Source organism: Microtus oregoni, unplaced genomic scaffold (assembly GCF_018167655.1).
Source record: "Microtus oregoni isolate MIOR12 unplaced genomic scaffold, Mior012 000017F_ref0000208, whole genome shotgun sequence".
NCBI lineage: Eukaryota > Metazoa > Chordata > Mammalia > Rodentia > Cricetidae > Microtus > Microtus oregoni.
This window is the reverse complement of record NW_024543076.1, coordinates 29,460,920-29,470,666: the sequence shown is the minus strand read 5'-3', so window position 1 is coordinate 29,470,666 and position 9,747 is coordinate 29,460,920. Positions and strand designations below refer to the sequence as shown.

At 42.5% G+C, this 9,747-nt stretch overlaps 1 pseudogene; it reads right to left on the bottom strand.

The window, feature by feature from the left end:
- Positions 1–7,523: 7,523 nt before the first annotated feature.
- LOC121458457 lies at positions 7,524–8,729 on the bottom strand (annotated as a pseudogene).
- Positions 8,730–9,747: the final 1,018 nt, after the last annotated feature.

Genomic DNA, 9,747 nt, shown 5'->3' with positions numbered 1-9,747 from the left:
TTTGAGGTGATCCATGATTGGTTGGTCCTATTGCCATTATCCCATGGTATGATAGAATAGCGGTGCAGGATAAAACCATTCATCCGGGGAGTCAAGGGGCTCGGGGAATGCCCCTGCTCCGTTTCCTGGGTCTCGCTGTGGGTCAAGAACACTCTCACCACTTAGGAGGGTCTTCAGGGACAGGTCCAGGCTCCCCGTTCGCCAGGGACCTCGCCAACAAACGACCTCCCACTTTGCAGGCCAGCCACCAAAACACCTACTTGAATTAGTTGTAGTGGGACGATCTGCTCTCAGTGTGGGCTTCTCTGTTTCAAGCTTGGACCCTCAGAAAATATAAGTTCCCGTCTGCAGCGCCTCCGCCTGTGTCTGCGCCGGTCTGCCTGCACTACCGCCCATCAAGGCCAGCTGGACTGGGTCTGAAAAAGCTTGGAATAAAACCGGACTCACTGAACATAGTGGACAATGAGGACTGCTGAGAAGTCAAGAACAATGGCACTGGGTTTTGATCCTACTGCACATACTGGCTTTGTGGGAGCCTAGGCTGTTTGGATGTTCACCTTACTAGACCTGGAAGGAGGTGGGAGGTCCTTGGACTCCCCACAGGACAGGGAACCCTGTCTGCTCTTAGGGCTGATGAGGGAGGGGGACTTAATTGGGGGAGGGGAGGGATATGGGAGGCGTTGGCGGGGAAAAGACAGAAATCTTAAATAAATAAATAAATAAATAAATAAATATTTTAAAAAATACCATTCATCCAATCTCCAGGCAAAGGAAGTGGCTTGGGTCCTAATACTCTCCTCGGGAGATGCTCCCAATGACTGGAAGACCTAGCCCTAAGCTCCATGCCCTAAAGTTTCAAGGAATGCCAATAACACCACAAGACAGGAAACATGCCTTCATCGCAGGGGCCCTTGGGAACACTTCTCCAAGGCTCAGAGGACACCAAATTGAGGCACAGGTAAGAACTGTGCTACCATTCAATCTTACTCCAGCTCACAAAATGAATTTTAGGGCTCCTTAAAGCAAGCTTTCAGTCTGGGACCTGGTCTAAGGGAGCCATTTGGATATAGTAGATAATTGAACTTCTCTTGATTTGGAATACGGTCTGGCTGGAAGTTAAGGACTGTGGAGGGAGGAAAATGTCTTGATGCAGATGTAGTCTCACAGACTTCCTGAGATTTAACCTAGATATCTGGGAACCAGACAAACAGTCTCAATTATCCTATGATTACTGAACTTTTTTTTCCACATTGGCAAATCTTAGAGTAATGTCACAATTGAGCAAAAGCAGCCCATTGAGAGCACTGGTTTATGTTTCCAGCACTTCAAACCTAATACTCATGAAGAATAGCTTGTGTTGCGCAAGGAGAGAGCAACTGCCTCACTGACCACATTCAAGTTGATGTATAATAGACTAAATAGAAACAGAACCATTAAAGAGATGGTTTCTACTCCAAATCCACGTGGACTTTGAGTTATGTTCTTCAGGTTAGCTGTCAGTCATTTTCATTTTAATGTGTTTTCTATTAGAAAGAAGATTAAAGTTAACTGGGATCTTATTTAGATTCAAAAATTGATAAAAGTACATTTGAACAATGTTTTAAGAGATAATAGAAAATGTTTAGAAATGTCAGAATGGGAGGGATGACTGCATGGTAACCGCAGATCATAACAGCTTCATGGAAAACATTACTAATTATGAACCAAATCAGCAGTCTAAAGCTCTGAATTTTGAACAGTAGAGTGGGGGGCTATTTCTTATACTGAGGATTGTGGGATTTAGATACTGCAGCGTTCCCCATCCACAGAAGGCAGTGGAGGCTTGGGTATCACAGCCTCTGCAATTGCAAACCTCTTTTAGCTTTTTCCTTTGAGTTCCATGGCTTTAAAACAGAAAACTCCAAAGCCCTGAAATATTCATGAGAAAGAAGGTTCTCCGATGAGGTCATTCAGTAGGTGGTCTTCCAAATAGCTGATCCGAACGTATGTCAGACCTGGAAACAGGTTCTCTTATTAAGGAAATCAGCAGAGAGTGCCATTATCTCCCCAAGAGAAATTTCACTACAAATTATTCCATCATATACCTGGTTATTATTTCAAAATACGATGTAGAAAAGAAAATTAGAGGTGCTAGTTGTCTTTGTGCTATACTCTGAGAAGTGGACCCATAAACCAGAAAGAGGCTAAGTCATAGCAAGAATTCCAAGGAAAAACACAATTCTATCAAAGATAATAAAAATACCATATTTTGAAAAACCTAGAGTTGTGTTTCATGAACAGCAGCCATTTGTAAACACTATCTTTGGAAGATTCAGATAGAAATTTATGTCTAAGTATTTCTATTTGCTCAGACACTACAAGGCAAAAGTACAATGAGCGATCTGCTAAACGTGCTGCGTTTCTATGGAAATGAAGCTTAATACATACGAAAGTGAAACCCACCACACCACACCAATAGCAATTTGGTTTGCACAGAGCCATGTTCTTCTCATTATGAAATACTATTTTGTTTATTTGTTTTCATTCTGTTAAACCTAATCCAGATATTTTGGGGTGAACTATGGTTTCAGGGTTAAAAAACAGTATTAGTAAAATAAATGTTTTTCCCTAAAGGTTAAGGTTTGCAGAATTTGTAGACGATGAATTTGAATTCCATTGAATGCCGCTTCTTTGTATGCTTGAAAGTGAAACTTTGATTTTAAGGTCCCATGTGGTGTGTGTGTGTGTGTCTGTGTGTGTGTCTGTGTGTACATGCACACATGTCACATTGTGTAATTGCCTGCAATGCCAGGAGAGGGCATTGGATCCCCTAGGGCTGAAATTAGAAGCATTTGCAGGGATCCTGACTCTGGTGCAGGGGACTGAATCCAGGTCACAAGGAAAAGCAGGAACACAGCCTGGAAGATAAATCTTAACCTTAGAGTCACCTCTCCACCCTCCCCTGAAAACATGTAACAGACATTACAAATACTTAAAGCACACTGCACAGATAGCCGCGTGCACTTAGAGTCTGCACATACCACTTTCTTGGTAATGTTTTTTTACATTTCAGAAAGAACATAGGCCTGCTACAGTGATCAAAATTGAGCCACAGAACCTAAGACCATGTCCTGTCTAGGGATAACAACTGAGGATCCTCACACAATGCTGCCTCTACATCATTCAGAGTGGTGAACAACAAATGCCACGAGCTCTGCAACAGAAAGCAAAGAAGACATTGCTGTGTGGTGCACTTTGCTTTCCAAACTAAAAGGGCTTCCAAAAGTCTTAACTGCAGTGAAGATAAATCATCAAAGACTGAATTTTAATCCAGTTATATATACATAGAAAGATGACTTGTAAGACACTGAACCTTTATTCAATTACACCTGCTACAGGTAGAGCCTTAAAAAGCTTGAGACTGAACATTTTAGATTTCAAGTTCTATCAGGTGTTGGGCTACTTACATGTACACAATGAAATATCTAGGAGATGGGACCCATGTCTAAATACTAAATTTATTCATGTTCCAAATACAATATATATTATACAAACTAATACCCATGATCTAAAGGAAAAATTTCACAGTATTTTTATTTCTTCCTTACTCGACAAATGTTCATGGCAAATGTTCATGGTGCAGAATTTTACACGTTGAGAGTGCCTAGTATGATCCGCAATAAGCTGTATGCCAGCAAAAATGAAGAATAACAGTAACCTTGAATATGGAAAAAATAAATAAGATAAATTGCATAATCAAAGTTACTTTTTTCTGTTTGAGTTGGCAAAAAAATGTTGTTTGATAAATGAATCGGTTTAGATTTCATATGAAAGGAGCCTAACGACTTTTCCTCCTTTGACCAGAAGCAGGATTGCATAGGAGAGACTTGGGATTTGGTGCATGGCATTTGGTATCCTGTTGCAAACAGAAGTGATTGTTCATATTCAGTCTGATTCCTTCCAGGCAAAGCAATGTCTCTAATGGGCAAATTACAACATGTTTATGCTCTCTGTCATGGAAGCAAAACAAACGGCTATGTGGTTTTTCTTTCAGAAGATAAAATATTAGAAGCAGTTTTTATGTAGAGGGACATTTGTGGACCAAGACATTGTGTATTCTTTGGATGTTGATGAATTTCCCCAGACTTTGAACTGCATCTTAATTCCCCATGGAGATAAAAGTATATATGGAAGTACTTCACCTGCTTGCCAATCAGCTGTATGATTTCTGAACACGTGTTTACTGCAAAACTCTTTCCATGAGCTGAAAGATTAGTGTAAAAGGTTCCCTGGATTGCATCCAGTTGTCTGAAACATCGCAACTTTGAAAGAGTCCTCTTCTGCATACCAGCCAAGTGTTTGAGCTTGTTTCTTGTGTCTTTACACAGTCAAAGTTCAGCTGCCTCCTTGTCGTATACGTTGGGTCACACTTGAAATAAGAAAAATGACTAAGGTGAATTGGGAAGGTTAAGATTAGTATTACATAAGGCTATTTATTAATTTTCTCTTTGGTTACTATATTTCCAACTTTCATTATTACATTTGTATCTTATTAAGACATTATGTTTGTATAATTCATAATAGAACAATGCTACATTTGTTCAATATAGTTATTATTAAAACATTTCAGCCACGGGGCAGGCAAATTGCAGATCTTCATGCCTCTACCCCCTTTTTCAAATCCAGTCACCCAGTCTCATCGCTAGGTTTCTAGCAAGTCACCTGCTGCTGCCTCCTCTTCCTCCCTCCTCCAATCTCCAGTCTTACACACAGATCTTCCTCTGCAGACTTCCCTCCCCCAAAGCTACTGCTTTATCACAGCCCCAAAGTTCAGCAAAATCTCCCCAGTAATCCACAGGTCACTCCGACCAGCAAAGCAACTGCAGGTCTTCACCTCTCCCTCCGTTCCTCCAAGTTTAGTGCTCCAGTCTCATCACTTTATTGTCTTTATCATCTGCTATTTAGAAGACCACCAGCTCTGGCCTTTCCTCATCCTTTCCCCATCCCCTAGGGACTAAGCAGACACTGGTGGAAGACCCTGATTTCCTCCCTCATGGGCACCCCCACAGTAGTTCATCCTACTTCATCCCCATTCCTGAGTGTTGTCAGTTCCCAGTATCCAGAAACACATTTTATATCTAACTTCCAGGGACCGCTGTTATCGGGATTCCTATCATGTAACACACATGTGAAATTAAGCTTTAGGTTCCTATTCCACAAATATTTAATTATACCAGTGTCTTGAAGTGTTTCCTTCATGATTTTTTATCGTAATTTCTAGTTCACGTTTTGAATTTCCTCCTTTGCTTGGGATGAGTTAATTTTGTTGCATGGTAAGTGAAACAATTTCAGATTCAGTCCTCTGTGCGTGTGTGCATGCACACATGTACATATGTACACACACTCACGCACACAGACACACACACAATGTACTGACTGATTTTGAGTGTCAACTCGTCACAAGCTAGAGTCATCAGAGGAAGGAACGTCAGTTGTGGAACTGTTTCAATGAGATCCAGCTATAAGGCATTTTTTTCATTGAGTGATGTGGGAGAGCATAGCCCATGGTGGGTGGTGTCATTTCTGGGCTGCTGGGTTCTTCTTATAAGAAGGTGGACAAAAGTTCTAATGCTGTTCACAGCTTAATTTTCAATTTATTTTCAAAAATTCCCTTCACACCTACTTACAAACTAGACTCTATAGGTCATAATTCAGGTAACAACTCCATAATAAGCGTCCTGTCAGCGGAACTAGGACTTTTGAAAACGGACACCTGACAAGTCCAGACCCTTGTGAATGGCAAAGGCAAGGGGCTCAAATGGACAGTTCCGGCAGGACCACACAGAGACAGCATGATTTGGGGGGAGGGGCTGAACACAGACTTGGTGGAACACTTAGGGTGTGGGGGTGTCAGGAAAGTGAGACAGCCAAGTCCACCCATCAGAGGCGCAGAGGATGGAGAGGAGGCAAGAGCTGTTGCTGGTGAGTAGAGGAGGAGAACAAGAAACCCGTGCCCAAAATCAAGTGGAATGGTCCTCCTAGCTGAGAAAATATGCTGATATGCCTTAAACTGTAGTTGTAGAACTGTTGTTTTTGCTGTTTGGAGATAACCAATGTTTTCTAAACTGTTGTGTATTCTTTCAGTGTTAATGCAGAATTGTCATGTATGTAAGCTGCATGTTAGACACGTGTCTTTTTTAAGAACTAAAATAATTGTATTGATATGAAGCGTATCGTTCCTGCAAGTATGAAAGTGCTGGCTCAGCAGCCCGCTGAGTAACTCCAGTGTCTGTGAATGTGGTGTGCCAACAGGTGACCTATGCATTTATCACTAGTGCCAAGACTTAAAGTGGGGAAATATATTTTTACCCAACCGTTAAAAAAAAAAAAAAAAAAAAAAAAAAAAAAAGAAGGTGGAGTAGGCAAATCATGGGAAGCAAGCCAGTAAGCTGTTCCCCTCCATGGCTCCTGCCTCCAGATCCTGCCCTGTTTGTGTTTCTGTCCTGACTTCTTTCAGTGATGATGAACAATGCTCAAGTGTAAGCCAAATAAACCCTTTCCTCCATAACTTGCTTTTAGATCATGGTGTTTTGTCACAGCAATAGAAACTCTAACTAACACGTACACACACACACACACACACACACACACACACACATTTGCTTGAACCATCTAGTGAATACATTTGCTTCCCCAACTGCATGTAATTGATATCTTTGTCAACAATGTCTTAGCTGTAAGCCGCTTGCTTTATTTCAGTGTTGTTGTTCCATTGGTCTATATGTCTATTTTTATATGAGTACTATGTTCTTCGGGTCACTACAGTTTTGAAGTATGTTCTGAGCTAAAATGCCATGAAATATACTGCTGTTCTTTCACTGTTGCTTAGGATTGATTTGACTGTTCTAGTTCTTTCGAGCTTCCACATGAATGGTGTAAAAAATGGATTTCTCTCCATTTATGTGAAGAAAGTTGTAGCGGTGTGAATGAGACTTTCTCCCGTAGATTCAGACCAAGCATCCGCGTATTTAATCTGCAGCTGGTGGCACTGTTCGGTGATGCTTAGGAGGGTATGGCCTTGTTGGAGGAAATATGTCCCTGCAAGAGGGGTTTGAGAGTTTACAAACACATGCCATTCTCAGTGTGCTCTCTCTGCTTCTGTTTTTGTGATTTGAGATGCGGTCTCTCAGCTGTTCTTGTTGCCATATCTGCAGCTTGCTGCTATGATTCCCTGCCACGATGGACTTGTATTCCTCTGGAACTGTAAGCCCAAGTAAACCCTCCTTCTCCTAAGCTGTCTTAGTCATTGTGTTTATCACACAATAGAAAAGTACCTGAGACAGAGTCATTACTATTTTGGTACGTGTTTATTGACTCTACATCACTTTGGGCAGTAGAGTCTTTTAAGCAACTCTGTCCTTTCATGCACATCAGATTGATCTGATCTTTTTTGTGTTCTCTTTCCTTTATGTTTTACCATTTTCTTTAGAAAAGTCTCTCGCTTCCTTGGTTAAATTTATTCCTAAATATTTTTTTTTTTTTTTAGGGCCAGGTGTTTATTTCCCTTACATGTAAGATGGTTCACAAACATGATACTAGGGCTTCGGCACTGTGGGAGAGGGGAACATGCCCGGCCTCTTAGGGCCAGAGGATCTCGACTTCAGTATACACTGAGAAGGGAAGGAAAGGTGATTTCACTTTACTGCCTCACCTGAAGGGACAGAATCAGTTCCACTCGTTCCGACCTCCTCCCCGAGCCTTGATGAAACAGGTGATGTATTTCATTCTTAGGTGGTAAAGGGATTGGCCTGGTCCCAACCATTACAGGGAGGTGGAAAAGGTTCAGGAAGGTACCAGCGTGGATTAGGACACAAGATGGGGCAGATGACATCAGAAGCATGTGACTGGTAGGAGCTGTTCCTAAGCTTCTGGGCAACCGAGTCCTGGCCTGGCAGAGGGCAGGGGACATGGACGGTGCTTATTGTTTGTCATTGATGATGTCCACAAATTCAGGCTTGAGGGAAGCCCCGCCCACGAGGAAGCTGTCCACATCAGGCTGGCTTGCCAGCTCTTTGCACGTTGCTCCAGTCACTGAACCTCCATAAATGATTCGGGTGCTCTGAGCCACCGCATCAGAGACATTGCATTTCAGCCAACCCCGAAGCTTCTCATGCACTTCCTGGGCCTGTTGAGGTTTTGCAGTCTTGCCAGTACCAATGGCCCATACAGGTTCATAGGCCAGGACCACTTTTCTCCAGTCCTTCACTTTATCTGCGATGACCTTGGTTTGCTCGAAAACAACCTTCTCGGTGATGCCGGCTTCCCTTTCATCTAACTTCTCCCCAAAGCAGGCGATCACTCCTAGCCCCTCGGATAGGGCATGGGCTACTTTCTGCCCAATCAGCTTATTGGACTCCCCGAAGATGTGCCTTCTCTCTGAGTGCCCCAGCACTACCCATGCGGCTCCTAAGTCTTTGATCATGCCAGGGCTGATCTCCCCAGTGAAGGCCCCATTGGTCACTTTGTAGCAGTTCTGCGCAGCCACAGCAATCTTGGGATCTAGCTTCTGCCTGGCGAAGTCGATGTAGGTGGTGGTGGGGGGGGGGTGCACAAACCACCTCGGTGTCTGCCGGCACCTTAGCCGCGTTTAGGGTGCAAATGAGTTCTCCCAGGCACTTTTTCCTTCCATTCATCTTCCAGTTGCCCCCAACGAAGAACTTCCTGGAAGGCGCCATTGCGCTGGGACAGACTGGCTGAAGGTCAGTACAAGCGCACATCCTGGGCCACTGGCCACTTATATAGAGCGCTGTGAAGCAGAACTCCTCCTGCTTATAGCTCTTGTAGATGGGGTTGCTTTCTTATTTTCTTTGTGAGCCAGCCCATCACCAGTATCTACAAAGGCAATTTTTGCATGCTGTTTGGTATCCTACAACTTTTCTGAGTTTGCTTAAAAGCCCTATCAGCTTTCTGGTGGAATATGGACATTAGGTTTGCTATGCATGACAGCATGCTGTCTGCAAGAAGGAGGAACTAAATTTCCTTCACAATATGGACATCATTCATAGATTTCTCTTGTGTAATGGTCATGTTGAGACTCCCAGTAAAATGAATACTGTTTAGCTTTTGTGGGAAATGAATTGTACAGGTGGATAAAGTCAGCATTTGTGTTTTTTTTTTAAAAAATCTCTACTTTTCAGTTTTTAAAACATGTGTATGTGTGTGTATATATGTGGAAGATTTATGCACACAAGTAAGTTCAGATGTTCATGGAGAGTAGAAGAGGCTATTAGATCCTGGAGTAGTTTAAATAAAATAATGTTCTCTGTAGGCTCATGTTCTAAATACTTGGTCCCCAGTTAGTGGCTCGATTTAGGGAGGTTATAAAACTTCTGGGAGGTGAAGACAAGCTGGAGAGATATGTCTCTAAGAGTTGGTCTTTGAGGGTTTACAGCGTTACACACATACCCACAGCTGCCTCTGTATTTTCCTGTGCAGATAAAATGCAACCCCTTTATCTGCTTCCTGATTCTGCTGCCGTGCCTTTCTGGCCATTATGGACAGCATTACAGTTGAGCTATAACTCCAAACAAACCCTTTTCTCTCTCATTTCCTTGTGATCATTGTATTTTATCATAGCAACAATAACTATCTAATACAGATCTTTTGAATGTAGAATTACAGGTGGTTTATGAGGCACTTGATGTGATGGCTAGCAAAATTTGTGATCTATGCAAGAACAACAAGTGCTCTCAGTGTCTGGACATCTCT